Raw genomic sequence first — 14130 nt, 5'->3', positions numbered from 1 at the left:
AATTTTTCTCACTCAGTTCCCCTCCTTTCCCTTATAATCCCTTTCACTATTTCTTACATTCCACGTATGGGTTGACAAAGTGTTCTAAGTCAACATCAACACACCTTTGCCTTCTCTGATAGATGAAAAAGATGAATGGATGCCTATCATGTATTTATCATTTCTCTGCATCAGAATAATATTATTTTGGAATTATGGTTAATTATTTTCTATTCTAAACACAAAGAGAAGCTGAGTATTATATAATCAAATATACTAATAGAATGGATAATTAAACTGTAGTAGGTTCTTAAAATGGAAAACCATTATGGGGAACAAATGAATGACTCTACCATACAGCCATAAACAAATACATGTGCAGTGAAAGAAACCAGGCATAAAAGAAAACAAAATGAACAAACAAAAACATGACATGTTTTCCTACATATTTAGGTGACAAATAGGAATAATTAATCTGTAATTTTGGAAGTCAGGACAGTGGATGCCCTTGCAGGGACTAATCTGAAGGTTGAAAGGGAGGTTTTGTGATCTGATAATCCTTGGTATCTTCATCATGAAGATGAATATATTAGGAGTATATTAGGAGAAAATCATTGGGCTATAACTTTGTGTTGTCAATTAAATGATTCAATTTAATAGTGTGTCAGATAAGTGATTCCTTAAAAAATTGCTACCAAAAAGTAACCACCAAATAACTACACAAAAAGAACAAGAGTAATTACAGACTTGTCAGTTGCAGAGGTCACCTGTGGCAATAAAGTAAACATTGAGGGTATATGGAGGATGAGGAAAAAACATCCTTCAAGATGAAATCTTAATTTAGAATTCCAGAATGAACTATTGCATCATCCAAAGTACTGTTTTGAGTGAATTATGCAAATAAGAATAAATTTCATTTTCTGTAGGTATACTGAAATAGTGAAGAAAAAATACATTTTAATGAACAAAAAAAAAATAAAAAGGGAAAGGAACAGTAGTGAACAAATCAGTCGTTACTGAATGGTATACCTAAGAATGCATTAATTATATCCAGCAATTATGAAAAAAATTGAAGTTTAAAAACATATAGTACAGGAAGATTAGTAAAAGTAATAAAAGAGATGAGGAGGAAGAAGTCTGAAAACTTTATAGGACCCTCATGTTTCTCCGGGAAAATAGGCATATCAATTAACTTCAGACTAGGTTAAATTAAACATATATATATATATATATATATATATATATATATAATCTAAGGAGAAGAACTAATTAATAAAAATAGAATTTATGTTAAACTTGGGGGAAACATCAAAATAAAGAAAACAGATGGCTGGCTAAATAGTTTACCCCCACAAAATCCATATATTGAAGCCCTTACCCCTGATGTTCCAGGATTAGGAGGTAAGGCTTTTTAAGGTGGTAATTAGGGCTAGATGAGGTCATGAAGATAGAGTTCTTATGATGGGATTTAGTGACGTGACATAAGAAGGGTCAGAAAGAGAGAGAGAGAGAGAGAGAGAGAGAGAGGAAAGAGAAAGACACCTCTCTGTGCACAGACACAGGAAGAAAATGGTTTACAAACAAGGAAGAGGGTTCTCTCCAGGAAGTGAATTAGTGGCACCCAGATCTTGGGCCCTCATCCTCCAGAACTGTAAGAAACAAATGTCTGTCGTTTAAGACTCGCAGTCTGGTATTCAGTTAGAGAAGCGTAAGATACTGACACATAGATATTATTCTAATGGGAAGCAAGGAATTAGGCAAAGTTAATAAGAACAAAGTAAACAGAAAGCACAGATTAATATAAAATTAATTATATGAAAACCTAATTACAAAAATTGCTAATTCTGAGACTATATATTTGATCACTGAGATGGTCAGACAGTACAAAGGAAAGAGGAGCAATGGTTTTCTTCTTTTTATTTATAAATACAATATAATACAAATCTAGCTCAGAAAAATTATAAGTGTTAGGAAAGTATAACATACAAAATAAAAACAAGCTAAAAGAGAAATAGCCTTATGATATCTGATAAAATATAGATGAAAGAAAATACTATAATTGGGAAATACAATTTAAGGGAAATAACATTAATGGTTCTATTAAACACATTACTTAATAATTACAGATATAGTCCATCAGCATCTATAAAATCTATCAGACATGATGTACCTAGATCATAGTCCCAAAACATAATCATTTAAAATAAATCAAATACATACTTTGAGAAATCCACAAATTTTATATATATACATATACACATACATATGATTTTCATATTATACTGGTATAAACTGATAAAATAACTAAACTGAATTCTACAATGTACATGTCATATATCTATTTTAGAGTTTACAATAATTACAGGTAAAACTAATAAATACTTACTATGTAGTAAGAATACTTCTATACACTTTAATATATAATTTCATTTATTACAACAAGGCTATGAGGAAGTTACTATTATTATCATACTTTTATGTATAATAAATGTGAGTCATGAAGAGGTTGGAGGATTACCTTGAGACTCCATATAAGTAGATGTCTTAACATTAAAAATTTTATTAATAAAATTAACTGATTAAAATTGAACAGCAAGAGAGGGTCTAGACAGTGACATCCTGGTAGTGACAAATACCTAGTGTCCAGAACTCACTGTCCAAATATCATTCTCCTAAAAGAGGGACCACTGTGTCTTAGAGAAATGGCTGATTCCAGAGTCAGGACAGAGGAAATATAACATGAGCTTGGAACATCTAAAAGTGGAAAAAATAAGAACATGTATAAAAACAGGAGGTCCACATGTCAAAAAGATGAAGGAGCCTACCTGAAGGCAGGTAGGAGCCTAGGATCAGGCTAATGATCATAGCTAAACTAGTTTGAGCAACAAAATACACAGAAACAGGATACAATTATAACCCAAAGAAGCAACCATGAGCCTATAAGTGATATAAATAAATGATTGACTATAGGAACAAATGGGGGAGAAGGAACAAATCTGTAGAGATGCAGTCCACAACATACATGTAAATAGTCTCCCCCACTCCAGGCGGGAGACTGAATCCTCTCTCCCCACCACTGTGTTTAGGCTGGGTTTGGTGTCTGGCTCCCAAAAAATAGAGTATGGGAAGTGTAGAATAATAATTTCTCAGTGGAGAAACCTGGCAGTCACCACTTAACTAAGTGACCAATTTAACGTCATCAGTAATGTCACAATTTTAACATATATCTTCTGCTCTCGGGCACTTTGCTTTGTAGTTTCCTTTCTCATAACCTGTAACCAAGAGACCAACAATGAGAAACAAATCAGACAAAACCAAATGGAGGCACAACACACCAGAAATTTTCAAAACTGTCGAGGTTATGAGAAGTCAGATGGAGAAACTGTCATGGAGAGGAGGGAGTCATGATGATTGAGTATGATGTGGTTTCCTAGATTGGGATGTCGAGAAAAAAAAAAAAGGGACATTGGTGGAAAAATGAGTGAGACCTTACTAGAGTCTGGATTTTAGATCACAGTAATGTACCCAGGCTGTTACTTTGAAATATGTACCGTGGTACTGTAAGGCATTAAATCAGGGGAAGCCGGGTGGAGGGATTATAGAAACTCTCTGTGCTATCTGTAGCATCTCCACATTATTCCAAAATACAAAAGCTAATTGTAAAAGTTGAACAAAATATTCTTAGACACAGAAGAAAAAAAAGAGAGAGAGAGAGAATATTTTTCAACTCATTAACCACCTAGTCAAGATAACATCCCTTATGTAACAAGGAATAAAAAGGAACATACCAAACTGAAGCAATATTTTCTAAACCCGTAGATCATACATAAGAAAAATTAACCAAAAATTAAATCTACATAATATACAAGAAAACCACTGTAAAAACTTACAAAATATGGTATTGAGCCTTACATATCTGATGGATATCGTTATCTAGAGTATTTTTAAAAATATTTTATTTTAAAAAATAAAATATTTTATTTATTTATTCGTTTGTTTATATCATTTGAGAGAGAATGCATGCAGATGACCTTGAGCAGGGGGAGGGGTGGAGGGAGAGGGAGAGAATCTCAAGTAGACTCGGCTCTTAGCATGGAGTGCTATTTTGGGCTCAATCTCAGGACCCTGAGATCATGACCTGAACTGAAACCAAGAGTCAGACATTTAACCAACTGAGCCACCCAAGAGCCCCTAGAGTATTTTAGAAATCTTTATAAAGCCATAAAATAAGCATCAAATTAATAGGGAGTTAAGCAAAGTATATCAAAAGAATATTCATAGAAAACTAAAATGTGATTAAATTTGCAAAGAGATGCTCCCACTAGTGTTGTTGAACTATGAATTAAATGACATAATGTTTTTTTACCACCATATTATAACAGCAAAAAATTAAAGAACAACAAGTATGGCATGGATGTGAGAGAACAGAAATGTCTGCAAGGTTGGTGCGAGCTTAGCTAGAAAGGAATCCACTTTGCAAACCAGCACAGCTGGACGTAACCTACTTAACGTAATGGACTACATGCTCCAAGAGTGGGTGGCAGCCTGGGCATTTGGAGTGGAGGATCTCTTACCTCAGTGCAAGTAGAGACAGAGGCGCCCATGTTCAATTTGCTGTTCTGACAAATTAAAATAACCTAAATTGGTATGAAGGGGAAGTGACAAAATTAAGTTGCTCTTTGTGTACTCTTATGACGGAGTTCTAGTCCATTGCCCAGATGACTAAATTGCATGTACTAGATTATATAGACAAAATAAGGCAAAAAAAAAAAAAAAAGAAATTTCTGGAACAAGTACAAGATATAATGTTGTAAATATTAAAAACACACTCAATAATAATGTGGACTTCATTGATACACCAAGAGGCAAAGGCAATGAATCTTCCAAAAAATCTGAAGAAAATATATAGAATAAGTAATAGTTGATAATATCTTTGTGATGAGGTCGGGCTTTTTAATGTTCATCTTTGAAGTTTTCTGAGTTTTGGAAACATTTTTAAAAGTTGATACAATAAAAGTACTTTTTTTGCCATCTGATTTGCTCTGCTTTTCTCTTTTATCCACTTTTCTTTCTCTTTGTAATTACACTGAGCAACACATATTCCACACAAAAAGATATATTTATAATAGGAAATATTGTCTTGAGTGTATACAAAAATAGCTACTTTCTACATTTAATTTTTCACATTAAATAAGAATAATAAAATATTCCTACATGAAAATTTACAAATTATGAAACCATATACATATTTTTACTATTTGTCTTATTTTTAAGAAAATTATTATATTCGTAGGAGATATTTCTGAATCGTAAGCAATGCATTATTTACATTAAAAAATTGTTAAAAACACATTTTTCTCCTAGGCATAGGTCACTCACAGTTGCTACAAGATAGATCCAATTATAATCTCTTTTCTCTTTTGTTGTATAAAATCAGACCTTGGTTGGCAGAAATGTGACTTATTTTGCGAGTCTACTTTAATTCTTCCATATTTTACTGAGCGTAAAACTCCTGAGCTGATGATATCCTTTCCAATCACTTCTCCTCTTGCTCTTGGTCTCCTGCCAGCAGGTGATGGATTGTGTTAGTTGCTAGGGTCAAGTTGTTGTCCATAGGAAAAAAAGATAATTCATTACACCTGCAACAGTCATACAGTCCAGTATCACCACTTAAATTATTGCTTCAACCACACTAGCTCAGCTTTGTGCACAAGAGTGGCACCTTTGAATACAGGACACATAGTGACACGAGCACCCAGAGCAACGACGAATGATCTTTGCCATTATTTTCAAAAAATATATTTTTAAAAACTGTATTTTTGCATGTGATAGATAGCAAACAGGATGTTTTCCCCCAATTCTGATGACTGTTTTAGTTAGTTTTAAAGATGATGGTAACTGGTGAGATAGCAGCAACCAGAGAACTGGGGAATACGCCGAGCTCGGATCACAGCTCACCAGTCACATGTGTGACCTTGGACAGACATTTGCATCTCAGGCCTAGCTTCTATCTTGCCAATTTAAAATGGGAATAGTAGATACGTGATTATTATTGTTCTTTTGCTATTGAATTGCATGTGATTCTCCCGTGCTCTGATTTTTAATTTAGTGAATGTAAATGAAAAGCTGAATGTATCAAACTACTGGCAACATTTTTTTTCAGCTTTCTATAAATGGCGGTTCCCAAACTCTTGTTCATCAGAGCAGTAAGAAATATATTTGATGCTACCACCCAATATAACCACACATAATCTATCTTCATGGATCTATCTATCTATCTATCTATCTATCTATCTATCTATCTATCTATCTATCTATCTATCTATCATCTATCTATCTATCATCTATCTATCATCATCTATCATCATAATCATCTATCATGAAACAGAAGTTTCAAAAACCACCTATTTTTTTGTGACACACTGATGTATTCCATTATAGTTTATTTTATTTAAAGATAATCTTGGTTGCAGCAGCTACTCTGATTTCATTGACCTCTAACTTGTGGTAAAATCAGTTTGAAGAACATTCTCCTGAAGATTAAGTTTCTGGTTGACTTGCACAGACACCAGCTCTGCCGATCTCTTGCAGTCCCATCTGCAAGATCTTTCACACTAGCTCCATCTATAGCATCATTCCATGAACACTCATACATGTGCAAACACACACACACACACACACACACACACACACACACACTGCTATTTCTTTATTTCTGCACATGGATTTTGTTCTAATTGGAATTTCTTCTTTTCACTGGAAAACTTTGGTGGAGAATAGTTCTTTAAGTTTTATTTGTCATCTCGTAAAAGTAGTAGGGTTGGGATACAACAGGGAAAGCTCATTATAGGCTACCTAAACACCAATAAAAAATAGATTAAAAACATATTTCTGTGTTGATTATTTTTCTTTGGGAATAAACATTAGGGACCTCATGAGTTGTAGTGATTATGTTTGGCACTGAATAATCAATCACAACAGTACTTTATATTGTCCACTGATATCTTTTCAGAAAGCTGTTTTCATTTGTTAAAATTATTTAACTAGGTAAGATGATGTCATTGAACAATCCTCCTACAAGAGGGGCGGGGAAAACTATGCCTGTGAATAATCTCCGCCCCTTTTCACCATCTCCTGCTACAAACTCAAGAGTCATTGAGAAGTTGGTCTATTTTGTCCAGTGGAGAGTGTAAAGCACTTTTGAAAGCTCTGGTATCGGGGACACAGTGACACCGTTCACTGGCAACATGACCACCCACACACAACATGCCCTGGGGGCCAGCTCACAGTCCCTGCCCCTGGAGAGGCTTCGGTTCTGAACCTGGCGGAGTGTAGACCATGGAGAGGTGATAGCTTTTGGGAATGGAGAATTTGTAGGACTGGGTGATCGTTGTTTCTTCTCTCCCTTTTGTTTAGTCCCTTCGTCCATTGTGGATTTTGTCAAAGGATACTTAATTCTGTCAAGAAGAGGTGAAATAGACCATATACGTTTTAAAGTTTGCCAATAAAGAGAATTCTGCAAACTTTATTTAAATTCCTAATTTAGATACCATCATCTCTGGGAAATATTCCGTGATCCCATAGGTAACAGTATTGGGTCCTTTCTCTGTGTTACCTTTGTACCTTACACTTGCTGCTAATGCCATATTCATCATATGGAGTCAGAATTTAGAGAATGAGCATGTAGTGATGGCCAACTGGAGTCAGATTCCCTGTTTTACGAATAGAATAGAATAGAATAGAATAGAATAGAATAGAATAGAATAGAATAGAATAGAATAGAATAGAATAGAATAGAGACACCTGATTGGCTCAGTCGGTTAAACCTCTGCCTTCCACTCAGGTCATGACCTTGGGGTCCTGGGATTGAGCCCCTCATAGGGCTCCTTGCTCACTGAGGAGTCCGTTTCTCCGTCTGTCTGCCCCTCCCCCCTGCTCAGGTTCTCTCTCTCTTACTCAAATAAATATATAAAGTCTTAAAAATAGAATAGAAAGAATAGAATAGAATAGAATAGAATAGAATAGAATAGAATAGAATAGAATAGAATATTACAACATGCATAATGTTTAGTTGTTCTGGTGCAGCTTCATGATTGAATGCCATATTATCTCAGAAAAGGAGCCTGAGGACAGCCTAGTAGGATAGAATGATAGGATTATCATTTCACATGTTTCTAATTTCTAGGGGACTAAGAACATAGGACTTCTGCTTGTTCTCCTTACTTGAGAAGTTTTGGAAGGAAACTTTTTTTTTTTCCTTAGAGACTGAACAGTTGACCAGAGCTTTATTAGGGCTCAGAGTTTTGTCTCAATAACAAAAGCCAGACACCTACTTGTCCTTTACCTTTTAACGTACAGGATACAGGCCAGGCAAGGCCACCTTTGACAAGCTGCCATTAGGAGTGTGAGGAGCTTGTCTTCACCCTGGGTTCAACATTCCTGAGGTAGGAAAATGTGGCCGATCTACCATTTTTCTGTTTCTCCTCCGTGTGGCTGGCTCCCAGAGATTTTGGTTATACTCACTGCTCTGCCTCTCTTTGCAAGCCTACCTGGTTATGTGTAACTCAAAAAAAAAATTTTGACTCAAATTTGAGATTCAGGAAAAGAACTGTGACTTTTATTTATTTTTTTAGAAGATTTTATTTATTTATTTATTTATTTATTTATTTATTTATTTATTTATTTTTGAGAGGCAGAGACACAGGCAGAGGGAGAAGCAGGCTCCATGCAGGGAGCTCGATGCAGGACTCGATCCCAAGACCCCGGGGTCATGACCTGAGCCCAGGGCAGATGCTCAACTACTGAGACACCTGGGCGTCCCAAAAATGGCAACTTTGATTTTGGCCTTAGGCCCATAGACGTTTGCCCTTTGGCTTATGCACCGTGAAGTGCTTGCACCGATAAACCAAATGGTCAGTTGTTTCTATTAGGCTACTGAATGTGTGGGCACGCTGGTCAGTCACATTTTTGGAGGGGAAGTGGGGGCAAATGAAATGCCAGGCCCCTGTCAATCACCGTCATGGTCCCTCAGACCAGACGTGAGCCATTGCTGTACAGGAACTATGAACCATTCACTTCTGTAAAGCAACAACCCATGGCAGGCGGTATATACAGACACGCACAAGCACCAGCTGTGCTGCACTGCACAGAACACACGCACAAAATGTTGCTTGAAACCTCATCCATAATGCAAATGTTCTGTTACTGCTGGTTTTAGGCAGCTGCTTATCTTCGATGACCTTCTTAGCTTTGCTACCCGCTGCAGACACAAATCACACGCAGAAAGGAGGACAAAATCCTATAGGTAGGGGTGATAAGGGCAGATTTTCATTACCTCTGCCCTTGAAAGAATTGTTAGGATCATCATAAAAAGCACATTGTGGAGACTCAGATAGACCGTGGATACACGAGGTAGACGAGGTGATGATCAAAAGCGTTGGTGGGGAAAGAATTATCTGACTGATGCCGTGAAGCAGCCAAGCTCCTCTTTACTGACCAACAATCATGCTCAGGAAAACACTGCATCTCTTCACCTAAATCAATGTGTCTGTGGCCGCCTCGGCTGAAATGGTCCTTGATTAAAATTTAGCCTCTATTCGAAAGATGAATAATGTCAAAATAAAAATTAGGAGGGAAAAAAGGAAGCTCATACCGTGCTTTATGCAATCTCCATCAGGAATGCTTCTTCTGATAATTTTTGCCAAGCCAATAATTTGCTCACTAGAATCCAGTGTCAATTAAGGATTGATTGAGAACAGCATCACGTCTTACAATTTTCAATAATCATTAGGGACTTTGATTATTTGAAGGATTTTAACTATCTACATTCATAAATCTTCTTACTGATGAACTTATTTAAAAAAAAAACACCCTCCCAGAAATACTTTGGTACTATCATTGAAACTCATACATTTTTTAAAAAATTTATGTGTGTTTCCTATTTGTATTTCATGAATGTTGACTCCTGAAATGTATTCCTGGAAATATCAGTGCTTCCCAAAGTATTGCTGTGTATTTTGTTTAAAAAATATTTCTGTGGACAAGTAAATTTGGTAAATACCATGTTTTGTTTTGTTTTTTAAAGTCAAACCATTTCATTGACTTCAAAATGAACCATTTCTTCACAATATGAAGCTTACTGAGAGCAACAAAGAATAGCATGATTCAAAAACTTATTTTCCCAGAGATCGTTTTACCACAGTAACATACATCGCCATCTGGAATGGGTTGAATGGTGGCCCCCAAACAAAGAAGCCCACGTCCCAATCCCTAAATCCTGTGCCTGTTACCATATTTGGAGTAAGGCTCTTCGCAGATGCAATTAATTTCAGAATCTTGAGAAGGGAAGATTATCCTGGATTATCCAAGTGGGACCTCAAGCCCCTGACAAGTGTCTTTACAAGGTGGAAACACACAGGAGACGCATGAAAAGAAAGCCACCGAGGATGGACTCGAGGATGGAGCAGGGAGGGAGGCCGCCACAAGCCAGGGAATGCAAACACCCAGCACGAGCTGGAAGAGGCGAGAATGACTCTCCCCTCCATCCTCCACAGCGGGTGGGCTCTAGCAACACTTTGATTTGGACCTCCTGACCCCTAAAACTGGGAGAGAATAATTTTTTTGTTTGTTTTAAGCCGCCCACTTTGTGATAGTTTGTTCAAGTGGCTGTAGGAATTCATACAGCATGTATATTAAATATTGCTGTAAACATATATATTTTTTATTTTTTTAAATTTCATTTTAAATATCTCCCCACCCAACCTTCCATGTACTCTCCTTCCTACACCAATGCACAATATCACAGGCAACTCTTAACCAACCCTAGTTTATTATTATTTTTTATTGAGATACAATTTATATATAATATTAGTTTCAGGTATAAATATGAAACATGATATATGCATATATCACGATCATTTTCACTCCAAGAAAAGTTCCCTTGTTTTCATGGCTATCACATGGATATCCTTTAGTTCTTCAGCCTCTAAACCTACACTGTATTCCATCTATAATGCCAACTTTAGGAGAGGAATGAAAGAGACTTTTTGCACGTCCTCAATGAAGTGTTACCGAAGCAATGCCTATACTATCACAACCAGTTCAAGGATGGCCAAAAAAAACTACGTTGGCATTTCAGAAATTCCTCCCACGGCCAAAACTATAACCAAAGACTCGATCTATGATTCATTTGACAGAGAAGCCAAGGAAAAAAAGCTCGCTTGGCCCATTAATTCAAATCCACCAAATACTTTTGTGTAATTTCGCAGAATTCTTTCAATTATTGTTATGTGCCAGAGATTAAAAAGCTTTAAAAACAGAAAAAAAAATGATACACGTGATATATATCGTGAAATGATCACGATAAGTCTAGTTAATAACTGTTACCACACATAATTACACCTTTGTTTTTTTCTCTTGTGAGAACTTTTACGATTTACTCTCTCAGCAACTTTCAAATATGTCATATAATATTATTAAATGTAGTCCCTGTGCTATATGTCACATCTCAATGACTTATGTATTTTATAACTGGAAATTTGTACCTTTTCACCCATTGACTCTTTTCACCCATTTTACTCATCTCTGCCCCCCGTGGCAACCACCAATCTATTTTCTGTACCCCTGAGCTTTTCTCTTTCTTCCTTTTGTCTTTCTTTCTTCCTTTTTTCTTTTTCTTCTTTCTTTCTTCTTTCTTTCTTTCTTTCTTTCTTTCTTTCTTTCTTTCTTTCTTCTTTCTTTCTTTCTTTCTCTTTCTTTCATTCCATATATAAAAGATCACAGAGTGTTTGTCTTTCTCCAAGTTATTTTGCTTAGTGCAATGCTTCCAGTGTTCATCTATGCTGTCACAAATGATGAGATTCAATTTTTATGGCTGGATATTAAATATAGTATATAATATAAGACACTTAGCTTGCTTCCATGTTATGACTACTGTAAATAATGCTGCAGTGAATGAGTGTACGTATATCTTTTTGAACTGTTTTTATTTTCTTCAGATGCATACCCTGAACCAGGAACGCTGGATCATGTGGTTCTATTTTTAAGTTTTTGGACCCTCCATACTCTTTTCCACAGGGGCTGCACCAGTTTGCATTCCCATCAACAGTGCAGGAGGATTCCTTTTTCTCCACATCCTCACCAACAAGTATTGTTGTCTTTTTCACAGTAGCCTTTCTAACAGGTATGAGATATCTCATACATATGGTATCTATGCTCAATATTACTGTAGACATATTTAAACATAGATATTTATTTTATTTTTTAAAGATTTTATTTATTTATGAGAGACACAGAGAGAGGCAGAGATATAGGCAGAAGGAGAAGCAGGCTCCATGCAGGGAGCTCGGTGTGGGACCCGATCCCAGGACCCCGGGATCATGCCCTGAGCTGAAGGCAGATGCTCAACTGCTGAGTCACCCAGAGACTGTGGCGTCCCCACAGATACTTATTTTAAAAATGGTTCAATATTTAATTTTTAGAGAGTTATATATATTCTTTAATATTAATCAAATCTTAAAACTATAACCCTTTCCAGATTTTCTTCACTATTTCCTGTTGATTTCTATATATGTAACATATAGTTACCTAACTATATACATCTATGTACCTATATGTGAATGTGTGTCAGTACACATATACATCTACATGCAAATGTATGTCTACTACACACACACACACACACACACACATGCACACACATATAATTTCTACCCATAACTCTGCCAGCAAATGTTTATCTGAAGAACTGTTATTTATTCATTTTATGTTTAGAATAATAAGGCAGATACAAAGGAGCTTAATGTTCAGATAATGGAATATATTTTAGCGTAGGAAGAATTGTGAGTATTTTTAGCAGAAGGATAACAGTTTAAAAAATATTTCTGAATTTTTTTGAGTCTTTCTTAAGTCACAGAGAATACTTGTGCTCCATTACCTACTTGGAAAAGAAATTCCTTTAAACACAAATTGCTATAATGTACTTGATGCTTCCTGCAGCATTTTTTGCATGTATAGAGGGCTGCCTCCACATCGACCTCACATGCCAATAAGATAAAAATAGTATTAATAATTAACGGTGGCAGCTCTCATTTATTGAATGCCTATCATGTGACCCATTCTGAGTTAAGTCTCTTGCACTTATAAAACTGAGTCTTTGGGGATCCCAGGTGGCTCAGCAGTTTAGCACCTGCCTTCGGCCCAGGGCGTGACCCCAGGGTCCTGGAATCAAGTCCTGCGTCGGGCTCCCTGCATGGAGCCTGCCTCTCTGTCTGCCTGTGTCTCTGCCCCTCTCTCTCTCTCTCTTTACAAAATATCTGTAAGATGTTACCATCTGCACTTTCAGATCAGAAGTTAGAGCTTCCAAAAAGTTAAATAATTTTCCTAAATTTAAACATATTTTAAGTACCAAAAGTAGCGTTTTAAACTCTGGTGTCTTACACCAACAAACTCTTCCCAAATCTGCATTCCTCTTCCTTTCCTCTTTCGGAAAGACAGATATTCTCACACTGAAATTACAGATAGGTTTTGGTGGTGGTTATTTGCATTCAAAATAGCAGAAGAATCAATAAGACACATTTACTTTTTTCACCCACAGAATAAAAGATGTTTATAAACTCAATTTTAAATGTATGATTCTTATGACATGAATGCTTTTGGGAATACACTGAGAAAGAATTCTTGTAGGTAGCTGCTCCTAGGCACTCTGCCCATAGTTATTAATTGTTGCTTGGAACAGATGATAGGAGTTTCTCCAGACATGGAATGCTATGTGCAATGTACACATTTGACAAAAATAAATACTATCTTTTTGTTTTAAAAAAATCCTATAGACAAACCAATTTTCTGTTTAATGTATTAATTAAATAGGGGTCAAAAGGAATATATTCTTAAGGACCTTTCTTCCTTTCAAGCAATTCTTTAGAAAATAATTTTCTATGTACACATAAAGGAGATACATGATCCACTTTTCCCTTCAGAAAGCCCGAAGCTCATTCACGGCTTCTTGCCCATTTGGAATCATCCCGTTCTAATGGCTATCAAGAACAAGGCTCAATTCCCAAGCAAACAATTTTTTGTACAGAGGAAGAAGGAAATATTCTCATTTTTCTCCCATTTAGACAGATTTCTCTCACCAGTTGTAAACCTCTGGCC

General features: G+C 36.1%; 1 pseudogene; it reads right to left on the bottom strand.

Moving 5' to 3' along the window:
- Positions 1-7408, bottom strand: part of LOC121501675 — a 129696-nt pseudogene extending 122288 nt beyond the window's left edge.
- Between the last annotated feature and the right edge of the window lie 6722 nt (positions 7409-14130).

The sequence above is a fragment of the Vulpes lagopus genome, chromosome 11, assembly GCF_018345385.1.
Source record: "Vulpes lagopus strain Blue_001 chromosome 11, ASM1834538v1, whole genome shotgun sequence".
Lineage (NCBI taxonomy): Eukaryota > Metazoa > Chordata > Mammalia > Carnivora > Canidae > Vulpes > Vulpes lagopus.
The sequence above is the reverse complement of the archived record's forward strand: the minus strand, read 5'-3'. Positions and strand labels throughout refer to the sequence as shown.